This window comes from Passer domesticus, chromosome 7 (genome assembly GCF_036417665.1).
Source record: "Passer domesticus isolate bPasDom1 chromosome 7, bPasDom1.hap1, whole genome shotgun sequence".
Classification (NCBI taxonomy): Eukaryota; Metazoa; Chordata; class Aves; order Passeriformes; family Passeridae; genus Passer; species Passer domesticus.
In genome coordinates this window covers 6,865,749-6,882,465 of record NC_087480.1, presented here as the reverse complement: position 1 = coordinate 6,882,465, position 16,717 = coordinate 6,865,749, and the positions used below count along the sequence as shown (strand labels likewise).

The window sequence follows — 16,717 nt, the reverse complement described above, 5'->3', positions numbered from 1 at the left end:
ACATTCTATTTATCTTACCAGTCTTTTTTGATGGAAATGCCTGAATTTTTTTGGAAACAGGGATTTTATTGTGGATTCCTGGTGCCCCTTGGAGAGGCTTATTTTACTGGACAATAGTTTTCCTTAGTGTCACTACCCTTTTGATTTCCCAATGGTCACAGGCTCTCAAGGTCGTGCAGAGTGCATCCTTTTGTTACAACAGATCCAGAATTTTGTATTAAAATAAAATACAAAAAAAATATATCTGTTTAGTGATTTAAGGTATATTTTCTGCCATGTACCCCTGTGTTAGATTTTGGCTGTTCTGCTTAAAAAAACTTTGTGCAATTTGTTAAGAACATAAAAGATTTTAAGGCAAAATACAAGAGTACACTCAGTATATATATATTTTAATTTATATGTAAAACCAAAATGCAGGTTCTGCAGCAGGATTTTCCACATGAACCTCTGTATAATTCAAGCATTCAGCGCATCAGAGATTTTGTACCTTACACAGAGTGCAATGTAAAGTATTAAGAAAATATGACTTTCTGTTTTGTTTGTTTTGATTTAGCTTGACTTTTCCTTTCTACATTACTCATTTGGACAGATCCTCTTCTCTTAAATTCCTCCTGATGAGCGTTGCATTAAAAAATGCTGATGACTGCCATGGCTTGTGGCATCATTGTCGTTTGTGACAGTGCTTTGCCTTGCCCAGAAGGGAAATAGTTCCTCTTTTTACTAACCAGAAAGCACAAAACTTTATGAAGACTGAAGATTCAGTGAGAATAATACAAATTCTAACACGATTTCCCCCCTCCTTGAGATTTGCCCGTTTGCAATCTCCTTCCAACCTCTGTAACAGCAAGTTTTGATTAAATGTGAAAAAACCACATCAACCTTTTAAGAGTGCTTCAAATCTTTGCTTTCTGCTACAAGATTAGACAGAATTCCAGGTGAATTTGTTCTTTGCTGTGTAGGAAATGTGGTAACTCACTTCCCAGAGGGCTGGAGGGAGGGAGAGCAGTTTGTGCGGTGCCCCAGGGCTGCAGAGGTCACTGCTGCCTTCGGGCTCCTCGGGGCTTTGTCCTGCAGCTCCTCCCGCCCTCTGCACAACCAGTTCCAGCAGGATCCTCTCCTCTGCTCTCCCTGCAAAACCCACACCCGAAAATGATTGTTAAAAACGGATCACGTGCTTGAGCAACTTAAAACTTACTGCTTTCAAGACAGTTTGTCTTTTCCAAAAGTGATTCGTTTCCAAAAGTGATTTATTTTATATTTCTTTAGAGATGGCATAAAGCTGCAACACAAAATGTGTCTGCTTTTAGCATCATTCCCTATGAATAAATTTCCACAATCGGTTTAATTGTAAAAGTATGCAATTTTAAAACATTCTTTCTTTAAAAAAAGCACTTCTTAACTTTCCTGATATAAAAGCAAACTGCTAAAGCTACAGCTTTTTGAACTGTGGTTTTGTTTGTTTGGGTTTTTTTTCCTCCAAATCTGCTGTTGCTTACTTTTTTGGAAAGTCTCTAAGGAGAAATGAGAAAAATCTGTCGATTTAATTTTTGCTTACAAGTATTATCTGACCATTTGCATTGCTTAAACTTGTGCCATCACACAGCTTTCACTTTGCTCTGCAAATACCCGGGTAACATTTAAACACACACAAAAAAAAGTGTGGCAACTGCAAATTTTACACATTTTTATTGAACAATTTTATGAGAAGAAAATTTCATTATAATGTCCTGCATAAATTACCAGGCAGTTCCCTGACAAAGCTTACTAAAGTCAATGGAATTTTTTCTCTTCACTGATTTCAAGTTGAATTAGAAAAGTCTTTGAATAGAACTTAAACAACAGAAACTTCTTTAAAAATATTCTGACAAAATATGACAGGATAAATTATTTTCAGAGAGTGTAACATGAGACTCACACATTTCTCTATATTTTTTATTTGCTACTTTTCTATATTTTTCAGTCTTCTGGGGAAAAAAAAAAAAGCTACTAGGTTAAATTGCAGCTTTGCTTAATTAAGAATTTTAGACCAGTCCTTTTTTTTCTCTTTTGTCATTTTACTTTAAATTATTTCAGATTGAAGTAGAGCTCATTCTCTGAGTAAGCTCTTACATGCTGCTACATTCTAGTAACGAAAGAAGGCAACAAATTCACTAAATCCTCCAGTTCTGACAAATCAGGTTATTTTCCCATCTGCTTCTACTTGCTGGAATCACTTTTTAAATCTACCTCTCCAATTCCCACAGAGAGGAGGAGGATTTCCATTACTTCAGACTTACATACTTTATTTGTAAAGAAACGATGAATTCTTAAAAGATTTTTTTCACATTGTTTTTGGTTTTTTGGGTTTTTTTTGTTTTTGTTTTTTTTTAAGAAAATAGATTTTTCTTAGAAACCTGAATTCCTTTTTAGTTTAGATCTTTTCTTGAGCTCTGGATGATGCAAGCCATAGGCATAAACAGCTACACAAAGGAAACTGGGATTTTATTGTGCATTCCTGGTGCCCCTTGAAGAGCTTATTTTTGTGGACAATAGTTTTCCTTCGTGTCACCACCCTTTTGATTTCCCAGTGGTCACAGGCTTCCAGGGTCGTGAAAAGTGCATCCTTTTGTTCCTCCTAGCCTAAAATTCTGTATAAAAAGTCTGTTAAAGGACCTTAAATTTGGTCGAGGCATAGAGGGTATTTCATGTAGCAGAACTCAAGTTGAAGGATTTGTTAGGATTGCTGTTAAGATTGCTGTGCAAGAGAAAAAGTTTCATTCAGCACAGAGTTCAATATCCAAACTTTAATAAATATCTATTCATAAAGTCACATAATTAATCCTGGAGTATTTATTAGCATTCAAATAATGATTGCCAAGCAGCAAAAATTTAATATCATTTTAATATCTAGCTGTAATTAAATTGGTTAATTAATTTTGTACTGTCTTTTTAAAATGACTTCATTATTTGTAACTTAATTGTGAAGGACTAACAAATTATTTTCTTTATTATCTAAAGATTTTCTTATCTCTTCCAGTTAAATCATGGTTCTTAAGGACCCCTTATGCTTTAAAAAAAAAAAAAAAAAAAAAAAAAAAAAAAAAAAAAAAAAACCACCTAAATTTCAGAGAGGAAATTTACAGCTCACCTTTGAAATAAGCACATTTCTTAAATATGTGTATTTCATCCTTAAAATAAGATGAATCACACTAAATAAATGTTGTTATTTGCAATAATCCATCCCTTTAACATCCTCACAGCTCACCCCATCCCTGTTTCATCTTTTATGTTTCTGATACAAGGTGGCTCTTTAAGGGGAGGTGCAGTCCAGCATTTAATTGTTGGAATTTGGGGCTCGAATGTCGTGCCCTGGGTGAGGTCGGCTCTGAAGGAGCAGAACCCCGGTGGTCACTCCCCCTCCTTCGAGCACTTCCACATCCCCCGGAGCAGCTCCCGAGCTCCCGGCAAGAGCCACAGGAGGAGGTGGAGAAAAGGCAGGGTAAGAGCTGGAGCAGGCTGCAGGGATGGGGAATGGTCCTGGAGGGAGATGGGCTGGCAGAGAGGAGAGGCATTCCCTGCCACTGGGGCTGGGATAAACTCGATTTATTTACTGACTCCAGTGCTGGAGCCCGCGGCGCCGTGTCAGGCTCCTCTGTGCTTCAGCAGGCAGGCTGATCCCATCCTTTAGAGATGGAAAATGTGAGTTATTTCCCAAGGTAAAGTGTTCCATGGGAAGTGTGTTACCTCTGAGCAAGGGTTGCTCTGTTTATTTTCTTAATAAATAATAAAAAAAAATATGTGTGCAAAACCTGAAACAGTTAATTCTGAAAAATTTCATGGCACTTGTCAGTGGATTGCCACATGTCCTCATCTTCCCTTCTCAGCCAAATTCCCATGAGGCAGGCAGAATCTTCTGTGATCCATTCACTTTTTTCTTTTTTCTTTTTTTTCGGAAGAGAATCCATCAAGATAAGGACGTTTTGTTTTGCTCACAGAAGAGCAGGATGCATTTCCCAACATAAACATTGCAGTTTGTAAATTAATGGGTTTTGCACTGAAATGTATACCAAACCCTACCAAATCTTCCCTGAGAAACAAGATAAGAGAATCTACTTAAAGCTATTTTCTGGATCCTCTGTAGTTCCTCCTCTTTCCAAGAATTCATCCTGGTAGTCTCAAGGTACGATGCTGATTTTCCTAAGAGCAGATGGAGTGCACCTGGAAATCGGAAGAAAAGACCAAGTATCCACATCCAGAAGACTTTCTCTTTTGTGTTGCTCAGATCCCTTGTTTCTTTGGAAATGGAAGTTATTTCTAATTTACCAGAATTACCTTAAACCAGTTTATCTATCAGCCACCGGAATGCTCAAATATTGGCTCTGTCTAATCCAGACTGGACTGGATTACATTAGATTAATCTGGATTTCCAGATTAGCACCTTGAATCACTGATATTTAACACTGGATGTAGTTTGTCTGGTTGCACGTATAGATCACACTCATCTATGCCATAAGAAGATGATTTCCTTGGCAGGTGGTGGCTCTGACATTTAGTGAGTGAAGGTTTAACTTGTAAGGAACAGCAGTTCCTGGCTGCTCCAAACTGTCCTCTCTTGTTTGATGATCCAGTTTTCCTAAACTCAACTTGCCATTTCCCTGTGCCTGGTACCTCCAGCAGCCTGAAGGGTAATTTAAAATAGGATTTCCTAAGAGAAAAATAAATATCAGACAAAAATATAGATTTTGGGGCTAACAATGGTTTATTTGTGTTTTGTTCAGTGCTTCTATTTAAGACAAGGACAGAAGCTGATAAAACTTGAGAGGAAGTCTTGTTCCAATAAATGTTCATATATTGAGCTCTTGCTCAGTGTAGACCAAACACTCACTACTTATACAAAGAGGATGTACTTCATTCTATCAAGGTGTTAATTACACCCTTGGCTAAGTAAATGTTGAGGCTGAAGCACATAATAATATATGTCACACATTTCCATGACATATTATGTAGATGAACCTGCACCATGTATAAAAAAGTCACATACAGAATATACTTCAAACCATGTAATTGCATTTAAAATATTATTTTTATAATTTTGTGTTTGAAGTTACAGACTACAAAAATTGTCATCCTTTATTAAAAGCCTCAGGAACACATTTTATATTTGTTGTTTAGATGAAAAGCAAAATACCTTCAAGGGAGCATGAGGAGCTGTAATTGCTCTCCTGTGCCCTTTCAGCTGTGAAAGGGCAGCATTAGGCTCCCCCAGCTCCATTAACCCTGCCAGGGGTTCACACAGGGCAGTTCTGCAGGAGGATGGAGTGCAGGATGGGAAACAGTTTTTTTCCAACACTCCCTTGGACTTCTGCATCCAATAACCAGTACAACCCACAGAAATCACAGATGTCAGGTAGAGACATCTCCAAACCTTCCACCTCCCTTACGGAACACAGAGCTGCCCACAGGAGGAGAAATCTTTATATTTGCAGTGCTGAACCTCCAGGAAAACCTGGGAACCTACAGAGCAATGCAGCTCTTCACAAGTCAGATGTAAGAGGGTCAGATAAGGGATACTTTCCAAACCAAAGCTGCTTCTCCAACTGACCTGCATTTAAAAAAAAATAATAAAAGAGAGAGAGAGTGCAGCACCAGTCACTCTGTCCTTAGATCTACAGGCTCAGCAATCTCTGGCAGAGGACTGAGGTAACAAGCTGCAGGCAGCACCATCTCTCCATTCCCTTCCACAATGTCCTTGTCACTCCACAAATACAGTCCTTGACTGTGGATGCACCATGTTCCTCTAATGTAATGATGGGGTTCTCTATCCTCAGAGCATAACATCTGCTGTCTTCTGATTTTTTTTTTTTTGGGGGGGGGCAGGACTGTCCCTTTCCATGGGGTGGGGGCTGGAATTAAGTTGATCATTAAGGTCCCTTGCAGCCCAGATCATTCTGTGACTGGTGATGTTCTTTCCAGCCCAGTTTGGCACTTCTCTCTGCTTGTTCCTGCCCAGCTTTTGACTTAACTCAATAGATATTTCTTTAAACTGATCTCCATCTGGCTTGTAGGGAGCCAAGGCTACCCAAGCTGCAGGAAGCAACAACTTCCTCTGAGATCCGGCTGCAGCAGGAAATTTGATGAATTTCTCTTTCCCTCCTCTCCTGCCCCCCTTAGCTATCAGTTTAGCTCAGAGGTCTAGTGCATATTGTAAGGAAGCCCATTTTTAGGGCAAGACTGAGAGGATAAGCTTGCAGTCCCAGAGATTTTGAACCAAAATTGTTGTGTTTCCAGTGTTTTTCATCAGCACCTGGCTGGGGAGCTGCTGCTTGAATGTGGGAAGCTCCAAAGGCAGGTATAACTCATGCCAGTTGCTTTGAACTTGTATAACTTACCTGTGTAGTAGAAGAGGAGTAAGCTGCCCAGAGTACCTGTATCCATTTAGGAACAGTGTTTTGGTAACTCCTTCTGTTAATATTTAAATGTTAATTGATTTATCAGGCAATTATGCCAGCACGAATTATTTTTGTAGGTCACATTGTACACTGCCTTTTAGATGCATAAAATTCATTTTGTGATGGTTTTCCAGAGTTTTGAGATCCAGAGTTACTGTCCTGCTGAGGTTTCTGTGGCAAACCAGCTTGGCAGAGCTGGGTGGGTGCTTGGGGCAGGTCCCTGTGTGCCCAGGGTGGTGTTGAAGCAGGACAGAGGCACAAAGGAGGCTCTCCTCCAGTTTCTCTTCACTGAGCTGAATTGGCTGATTGCAGCATGAAGCAAAGGCTGGAATCTGAGCAAGGATGCAGAAAAGTTCAGCTGAGGATGGTGGGAGGAAATCAGAAATGCTTCTTTGCTCACACAGTACCACGTCCTTTGGGGTGTTTGAAAATTCAGACTTTCAGTGTCTGACTAAATGAGTATTTGTTGTTTGGTTTTACTTTGTTAATTTGCTCCACTGGAACTCAGCTTTCTCTTTATTATGAAGCAAATGTGTCATGGCTAATTTGTTCATTGGTAGTCTGGTCAGAAATCCTGTTTCCAAAGTTTGGAGTTGAGTTTTGGGAACACAGTTGGAATGAGTCAAATATTAGTAGTATAGAGGACAAATAAATAATAGTATTTTCCTTCCTTCCTTCCTTCCTTCCTTCCTTCCTTCCTTCCTTCCTTCCTTCCTTCCTTCCTTCCTTCCTTCCTTCCTTCCTTCCTTCCTTCCTTCCTTCCTTCCTTCCTTCCTTCCTTCCTTCCTTCCTTCCTTCCTTCCTTCCTTCCTTCCTTCCTTCCTTCCTTCCTTCCTTCCTTCCTTCCTTCCTTCCTTCCTTCCTTCCTTCCTTCCTTCCTTCCTTCCTTCCTTCCTTCCTTCCTTCCTTCCTTTTCCTTTCTCTTTCATCTGTGTTGCTTCTAGCCGTGGGTTTGTTCCTAACCTGTTCCATAAAAGCAAACCTGCTCACTGCAGAGGCTGCACTCTCAGTGCTGTAGGGTGACTTCAGGAGAAGTTCCCATTCTCTTATGATCAATAAGATACTTCCCGTGTGACTTCAGACTCCTCTCCAGATTAATTTAGTCTCTGAGCCCAGCGTGGTGCTGACCTCTGAGGCAGAGGTACCTGCTTGTTTGAATGTGGGCTGAAACAACTGTGCCACTGTCTGATCACTGCTGGATCGGGAGGATCAAAATCCCGCAGAGGAGGAACACAGATGCTGTGATTATTAATCCTCAGTCAACTGAGACAGAAATTCAGGACTTCAGACTGCCTCCACTTTACACTGAACCTCCTCCAATGTCTGTGAGAAGTTCAAATGGAAACTGAAGTAGAAGACATCCTTTCTGCAGCATTTGTATTTCAATTTGCCCATACACATACCACATAGGGGAACCTCAACACCCAATACAGCATCTCTGAACTCACTACTGCCCAATTATCTGTTTTTGGTAAAGGGAAATATTACTGCTGTTATTTAGTTAAAACTTTCCTCATCCACAAATATAAAGTCTGTGTCAAAAATCTTGTTTGTGTCTCACTTATATTCTTTATAATTCTTATCTATGTATTTTTTTAAATGATCCAATTCTGAGAACAAACAAATATTTACCATAATCCTTCTGCAATATATTTCACTTATTATAGTTTTTCTTACAGGATTTTTATGTAAATCCAAATAAAATTTTTTACTTTTCTGTTTTTAACAATAACTTTTTTTTATTTCCTCAGTTCAGCAACTATGGTGCAATAAAACATACCTGAACAGATAACTCTGGGTAAACATGATAATAACATATTCCAAATTTTTCGCTCCTGGAAGTTTTGATTCATGTTCTAATTTAGTTTCAACTGACAGCAATTTGGAGATACCCTTGAAGTTCCTCCAGAAATGGGTTTCTGTATAAAAGTGTCTCTGCTCAGTTTGTGCACAAAGAATGGGCTGTGGCTGGAATATCAGGAATCCTGTAGGTCAGGATTAAAGGGCAATTGTCAGGGTTACCAGAGGCAGCCTCTGCTGCCTGTCCATAGCCTGCAGAGCTTTCTAGTAATTCGGTGTAATGAGGTCTGACACCTCCACAGTTCTTAAATAACACTTAGTGCCCAAACCGCAGCCGAGTTTCACATATTCAGATCCCAATGCAATTATTAAAACAAAGTAAGAACCTCTGAGGAGTTTGAGTGGTGATGAGATTGAATTAAGTGAGTTTAAAAGTGAGTATTTCCTCCAACAAATTAATATCATACTTTATAAAGCTTTATCAAGCTTTAATATCACACCAACAGCTAAAACACAGCTGAGCTCCTGTGTGTTTAGTTGCTGTATTGTCAGACCCCTTCTCACACTGAAACCACCTTGGTGTGTGAGTTTCCTTATATCAGGACTACTAAGGAAAAGTATTAAAAGTTTTAAACCTTTCTAGAATAAAACTGGTCAGCATTCGCATCAAAGTGAAATTATATTGTTCAAACTTTTTTTTTTCCCCCCTGTGATAGCAAACAAGCTTTTAGGAGTGGAAAGAAAACACTGGGAGGAGATATAATCTCCTCATTTCAGTGCTCAGGACTTTTTAGTCAAGCTAATCAATATGAATCACTGATGTTTGAAAATTCGGATTGAGAGGGAGAAAAAAAAAAGTGTAAAGAAACAAGCAAACAAACAAACGAACAAAAAAAAAAAGCTTCTGCAGTGTGGCAGTTACAAAAATTCTAGAGGAAAAAGTCTTCAAAAGGAAAAGAAAGGAAAATAAGGGGTTCCCAAATTCCTTGTAGGAGCATTTGAACCTGAGTTAGGAGGTGCAAAGATAAACATTTCAAAGGAGGAAAGAGCAGGGGATTCTGCCTGCTGTGGGGCTGTGATTTAGATGTTGGAGCTGAAGAAAGCTTCCAGGGAACAGAGGGTCATTGTGCCTGGAATGCAAAGGCATCCGCAGCTTTGCGGGAAATGCCCGGGAGCCGCCGGAGCTCGCCAAGAGCCGCGCGTGGAACACGGGGAGGGGAGCAGGGATGGGAGGAGGGGAAATGGGGATCACTGCGGACACCCCCTGCCCGCCCCGCTTCCAGAGCCAGCGGGCACCATCCGGGAAAGGTCTCCAAACCGAGCGATAAAAACAAGCCTTAAGGGAAAAAGTAGCAAACTTCAGGAGATGAACTGCAGAGCTGCTTCAGGCAAGGAAAGCAGCGCTTAGCTAAGGACTGAAATTTGAAGAGCCAAGTGTGCGTCCGAGCAAAGTTAAAACAGCAGCCGGGACTCGGGAATAGGGTGTGCACAGAGGTGGGAATGCAGCACCGCTGGGGAAAATAAGGAGCGAGTTAAATGGAGAAAAGCGGAGTGAATAAATGTAGAAAAATCTTGCCTGCCTGGTATATTAAAGCTCTATAAATAGATAAACCCCCATGTTTTGTCCCAGCCATGACGCACGTGGGTGAGCGTTTCCTAAAACCCACGAGTGGATGGAAGTCCGGGAGTTGCAGGGGGCGGAAGGAGGCGGGGGGAGAGGTGCGGGATCCGCACCCGCGGCTCGGGATCCGCACCCGCGGCTCGGCTTGGAGCTGTGTGTGCAGAAACCTCCCGGTCCGAGGGGGTCGGGCAGGGCCGGGGCTGCGCACCGCGCACGGCCGGGATGGGGATGGGGATGGGGATGGGGATGGGGATGGGGATGGGAATGGGGATGGGGATGGGGATGGGGATGGGAATGGGGATGGGGATGGGGATGGGGATGGGGGTGGGGATGGGGATGGGGATGGGGATGGGGATGGATGGGGATGGGGATGGGGATGGGGATGGGGATGGGGATGGGGATGGGGATGGGGATGGGGATGGGGATGGGGATGGGGATGCTTCCCGCTGCGAAGGGAGCAGGGAAGCGCTCGCACGGGACCGGCTCGCACACCGAGCCCCCGGCGGCTTCTCCCGCGTTGCCCTCGGGAACCGACCGCCCCCGGCCGGGCTCGCCTCCCCTGCTGGGAGAGCTCTGTTTGCAACGCAGACACCCCGGCAATGAAACGAGCATCACTGCCCCTGCATCTCCGGGCGCTGTCACACAGGGCCAGAGGACCGGGGCTGCCGGGACCGGCTCTGCCCCAGGCCGTGGCTGCCCGCAGGTTTCCGCGGGGGGAGCGGGCGGCGGCGCTGCCCCTGCGGGAACAGCTCTGGGTCCGGCCGGGAACAGCTCTGGGTCCGGCCCGGAACAGCTCTGGGTCCGGCCGGGAACAGCTCTGGGTTCAGCCGGGAACAGCTCTGGGTCCGGCCGGGAACAGCTCTGGGTCCGGCCGGGAACAGCTCTGGGTCCGGCCGGGAACAGCTCTGGGTTCAGCCGGGAACAGCTCTGGCTCCGGCCGGGAACAGCTCTGGGTCCGGCCGGGAACAGCTCTGGGTCCGGCCGGGAACAGCTCTGGCTCCAGCCGCAGCGGGACAGCAGAGCAATTCGGGGCTCATTCATCGAACCACCCTAAGTTTAGTCCTCACGGAGTCATGTGCTCGCCTTTCCTTCCCCTCCTGCCCGCGCTCTGTGAGTGGTTTAAAGTCTGCCAGGGTGCTCTGAGCCTCAGCAATTCATATTTACATGGGGGGCAAAGAGGGGTGGGATGCATTTAAAAATTACTCAGTTCAAAGGTAGTGGCTGGTCTTTGGCTGTCTGTCAGATCTAAGAGGAGTGAGTGGATTTTCATGGAGGAATTTCATGGAAATTAAATCTCTACTGGAGTGATCCATTCAACTCCTAAAGCTTCAGCCTAGTTTTGTATCCTGGATGAATGCCCTGCTGAATAGCTTGGTGGGGATGCAAAAAGCCACCTTAAACTAGGGATTTTTCTTCTGCTAAATTGACTTCAAAGTAGTAATTAAACAATAGCTAGCTTAAAAAAAAATCAAGTTATAAGAAGCTATAGGATGAAATTACCCTATAACTAAAGGCTGCATTTTATGGGAGGGGGGCAGGGGATGGGGTGTTCAAAATGCAAAAGTAACTGGCAATTTGAGAGAAACAAAAATGGATGCAAGAAAGTGATTCAAACTTGTTGTTGGTTTGTTAATTTGTTTTATTACAGCTGTAGTATGGTCGAGTCTGGAGCTCGGTAAGTGGAGGAAGGGGAGAGACTGCAGAATTGTTTGGGATATTTTAAGCAGGAGCGTCCAGTTCAGAGGTGACAGGCTGAAGCAGCTTTCTGTGGCCTTTGTCCCATCCTGTGTTTGAGGCTTGTCTTCTCCAGGCTGCTCTACATCGGCTGAGCCTGCACAGCTCAGTATTCATCTCTGCTTTTGGAAAGCAAAGACAGCAAGGGCAATCTTACTGCCAATCTTCTCCCTCTTCCTCTGTCTCCCAAACCCACAATCACAACTGCATTCATCCCTCTCTGTGATGATTTAGAAGCACATTTGACTTGAAGCTAAACCAAATGAAAACTAATCTCCTGCCTGACTCTGCTGGTGAATTCTCCCTAATTCTCTCCTCTCCTGCAGTAAAACTCCCCCACTTGCCATTTGTTGATTTTAGTCCTTGGGGTCCTTGCTCTCACATGCAGAATGTTGGCCAGCATTCACCTTCTTCAACATGCCTGTTTTGGAAGGAGGAATCTGAGAGTTTATTACATAATTTAATTTAAAATCTCTTTTGAGTGATCTGTTTGGTGCCTTTCCTGGGTTTAAATGCTTTTGGGGCTTTATTCCCACAATTTTGTTGTATGGACAATGCCACCAAATGAGTGACACAAAGAAGGGGAGAGAAACACAAATTCAGCATTATAGCAGTTGCTAGATTTTCCATGTGTTTAAGGTAAGGCTTACTGTTTTAAAGTGAGAAGTCCAACACTGCACTTAATCTGATTAGCACATTTTCTTCATACTCCTGGGATATTTCTGAGAATTAATGCCCTGGTTCAGACTATGGAAGCATGGAAGTGTACACTGGCAGAATCTGAGTCATGGATCTTTAAAATACTGTCCATCTCTTGATTTCTGACAAGTGAAACCATGGTAAATGGTACTCCAGGTAATGACTTTATAGTCTTATTAAAGCTTACTGCAGTCCTCAGGCTAGACTATCAAGTTTAAGTATTCCCAGTGTCCCAATGTTGTACTGTTAGTGTGATAGTTACTGTTAGAAGAAAGCTCTTAAAATATAATTTGCCATTGTTACCTTGCTTTTCAAATACATTTCACAGTCTATTTGCACTGAGAATTGCTTTTTGTTTTTTAATCTTAAATGTAATAGGTTGCTGATAACTGCAGTGCATTTCCATGAAGTGATGAGCTGAAAACTGGCAAGAACTGTTTGATGGGATATGTGAAATCCTGGTGAGTTTTAGCCCACACACAGACACTTTAATTGTTACAAGCCTCTGCTATACCTGTCAGAAGGCTGGTTTCCTGCCAGGCAGTAGTTCTTGTGATAACTAAATTTTATCCTCTCCAAGATGATACAAGAGCATGAAGGCAACACACATTGCCAAAAGTACTGGAAAGGGGAAAGCACTTTGGACAACACTGAGAAGCCCTGTGCTGCTGGCCAGGTAACAAATAGCAGTACACAAAGACTTTGCAGCAGCACTAATTAATTTGCTGGAAAGTCCACACTTTCAGTTCAGAAAACCATGGAAGTTGCAATAAAACACAATGGCAGTGTGTGTGTTTTGTTTACAGCTTTTCAGCCCGGCTGTTCCACACCATTCAAACAGACAATGTTGCTGGAGTGTAAAGTAATGAGAGCTCTGCAGGGTGGTTTGTGTCAGCTGAGCTCAAAGCCAGCAGCTCTGGGACAAGATCTGGCAACAAGTCACTCGTGTGTGGGTGTTGTGTGAGAGGTAGTGACGTGCTGATTGCTGATATTTAATGAATGATCAGTCATCTCTCCTTTCTCACAGGGAGAGCTTGGGGCTCTCAGAAAGTTACCTTGTGGCACCAGCTGGGTTTCCAGACAACAGACTGTCCTGGGCCATACACCAACGTTGTCATCTTGTGCAGTATAAGCCTGTAGCTATAAACTCCTGCTTGTAACCTTTGCTACCTACATGGATAGGACAGGAAAAAGCAGTGAGATGGAGTGACATGAGACTGTAGTGATGGGTACAACACATGTGAAACATCAAGAAACTGAGAGACAAACCTTGGGCTTGGGCTGGGAAAATCATCTGTTCGTGCTTTAACAGCATTTACCCCAGAATCACAGAGAGCAGCGTGTGGCACATAGAAGATGCAGCTGTTGAGGTGACAGAACACTAAACCAGTGTCCTTATGGACACACAGCACAGTTCACATGTGATGCCTCATTCAGCCAAATGTGCTGTTGTACTCCTGTGCTTCCAGCTCAATTAAAATGAATTTGAGTGAGTGAGGAACCTCTGTATTTTGTAATTGTGGAAGATGAAAGAGCTGCTTCAGGACTGGGAACACTGTACCTTATACACATCTTTATGCTAAAATAATCAGTAGTAGTAATTAGGGTTTCAGTCACCATTGGCAACATTTGTTCTTTTGAAGGGGATTTATGGGGACTTGTTTTGCTTCACTTTAGATTCAACATCTGGACATTTTGTAGCTCCTTTGAGAATGAAAGGAAATAAGATCAACAGTCTTGTACAAAATCAAGCAAAGGCAACTAAGCATCCAATACCTATTGGCTTAGGATTATTCCAGAGTTTAAAACCAAGCTGCTGTTGTACAGTGAAATCAGAGGAGATATTTGTTTGCCTGCAGTGTTTTAGAGTGGAGCTCAAAGCTTTCTGACAAATTCCCTTGGCACACGACCTGGATGTCCACATGGGACACACAGTCAACTTTACTCATTAGCATTTTTAACTACTTTTGAATGGCCTTTAGTACAATTACAAGACATTTTATTGGTTTGTTTGGGGTCTTGTTTTTCCTTCTGATAAGATATAAATGGGAGTACCTGCAGAATGGCTGAGCCATTCAATGTTCTCTTTTCCCAGAACACTTTACACCCATTATCAATTTTCTTATTATTTTCATTTCTCTCCTTGCAATCAATTTTTTGTGGCTGTCCTTAAAGCCAAGTTGGCAGAGCTTGTTTTGGAATCTTATCCTGTACACAGGTTGTCTTTGTTCATGAGGTGTAAAGCAGGGTCCAAAGAGAGAGAATGAGAGGGATGTTTGAGCGAGTAGCTGGGTTTTGGTTGGGCTGTTTGTTCTTGGCAGCTGCAGAGGGCTCACCCTGCTTAGCTTCAGCTACATCTTGCCCCTAAACCAAGACTGCAGAAAGGGCCAGGTTGGTCTGACTGCTCCTCTTTGGATGGTGCTTGAATCGCTTCACAGAAATACAGCAGCTAAAGAGATGTTTTTTAGAGGATTCAACCTGTTCTTAAAATGATTTTCCTTAAATAATTACCTCCCAGGTTGTTCTTACAGACCTTATATAATGTTTGGGGTTTGTTTTAATCAGGCACTGCTTTGTGGGAAAAAAATTAGATTTGATTCCCCAGCATTTTAACTAAAATAATTAGCTGCACACACTGAAATCACTGTAAACTGGACTGCATTACAGCTGGGCTACAGAAAATCAACAGAGCTGATCATGTCTCTGATGAGAGATAAATGATTTCTATGTAAGTCTGAGGTCTACAAAGTAACTGGGTTAATGCTGGGTCTGTAACTAAATGACGACCTCCACTTTGTAATTCCAGTCTTTTAGACTCTTTATTACTACATTTCTTGTTCTCTTGAGATGGATGAAAGTAAATAATCGAGTTTGTGGGTAATGAGCTTGCCAAACCCAAGGCACTGAGAAGTTCTGAAAGCTCCTGCAGTTGTTAATGCTTGTGGGCTCCTTGCCAACATAGTCAAAACACTTTGCCATAAAATTTGGATCTCCTTGTGTTGCCATTTTCTCCCATGAAACCAACTGGCTCATCATAACCCGGTATGAGGAGTTCACATTAAACCTGGGATGCTGCTGCACGTGACCATTATTCCTGGGATCTTTGGCTGTAAAATATCACAATGACAAAACATGAAGTCAGCTGGATGTGCTGTTTCTAAAACTCATTCATTCTTCTGCCTTGCTGAGCCTCTCATTGCAAATGAGTGTGTAAGAACTTGGTATTCCTGTGAGGTGCAGCATCCCTAGAGTGCTCTTAGGTGCTGTGCTGTCAGGAGTAAAGCTACTGGCTATATTCACTTTAAGTTCCTTTAGAAAGAAAGGAAAATACACTCGTGCTTGGAATATCAGGAATAAAATAGGACTAAACATCACTTTCTGATAAAGTACACAAACTGTAGCCTCCACATCTAGCCTGTGCTCCAGACCTTTGGTTCTCAGCCTTGTACTTGAACTTCTTGTACTTCTCTCTTGTACTTGAACATGAAATCTGTAAGATTCTCCCCAGAAAGCTTTTCCTGCCACCTCCACAGGGTATACAGTAGCACCTGGCACTGCACTGAAACCACAGCCAAATCAACAACCATCACCATCTTTACTGTTGTATTTTCAAATGCTACCCTCTAGAGCTCCTTGTGCCAAAGGAGGACAAAAATATTGCCAGAATGGAACAAAAATAATTGTCTTCAGAAGGAAGCACAACCACTGGAAAAGTTTTTTCCCAGCAAAACCCAGAGCAATTGTTTTATGTCTTTATTTCCCTCCCCAACAGCTGATATTTAATAAATATAATTTATAATATTTGTATTATATTATAAATAATATATATTCTATTTATATTAGCATATAAGTAAATAAATAGATATAATTGATATTTAATAAGTAAACATTCACTAATAAGTAAACACCAAAGAACACCAAAGAGGGAGGTTTGCCTCAAGACATGCAATGGCTTCTGAAATAAATGAAGAAACATTTATTAATAATTAATTAATAAATAAAATATAATGAACAAAATAACAAGACGGCAGAATAATTTCTGCAGGGATAAGTGTGTAAAACACCCATATATTGTGACGTAAAATGGTAGCAGCTTGAAAATTTAAATGTGTATCAGCATTTGGGTTTCTCACTATATTGCAATTCAGTCAACACATGCAATATGACGGCAACTTTGTAAAAAAGAAGTGTAATTTGTATTACTTATTGTGAGGCCACACCTCAAGTGCTGTGTTCAGTTGTGGACCTCTTACTTTTACAAGGACGTGGAGGTGCTGGAGCCAAGGGCAGCAGGGCTCCGGCAAGGGCTGGGGAACCTCCTGCAGGCCCTGGGGACCGAGTGTGATGGGCAGCGGCTGAGGGAGCCCGGGGCTCCGGGAGGCTCCGGGGGAACTCGTCACCCCTGACGGGAGCGTGTGAGGAGCTGGGGCCGGTC

General features: G+C 42.4%; 1 long non-coding RNA gene across 1 annotated transcript; it reads right to left on the bottom strand.

The window, feature by feature from the left end:
• Positions 1 to 11,326: 11,326 nt before the first annotated feature.
• Positions 11,327 to 16,612, bottom strand: LOC135304353 (uncharacterized). Its single transcript, XR_010365759.1, has 3 exons — positions 13,552 to 16,612; positions 13,338 to 13,452; positions 11,327 to 12,004 (listed from the first exon to the last, which is right to left on the bottom strand). It is a non-coding gene; the product is annotated as an uncharacterized LOC135304353 (long non-coding RNA).
• Positions 16,613 to 16,717: the final 105 nt, after the last annotated feature.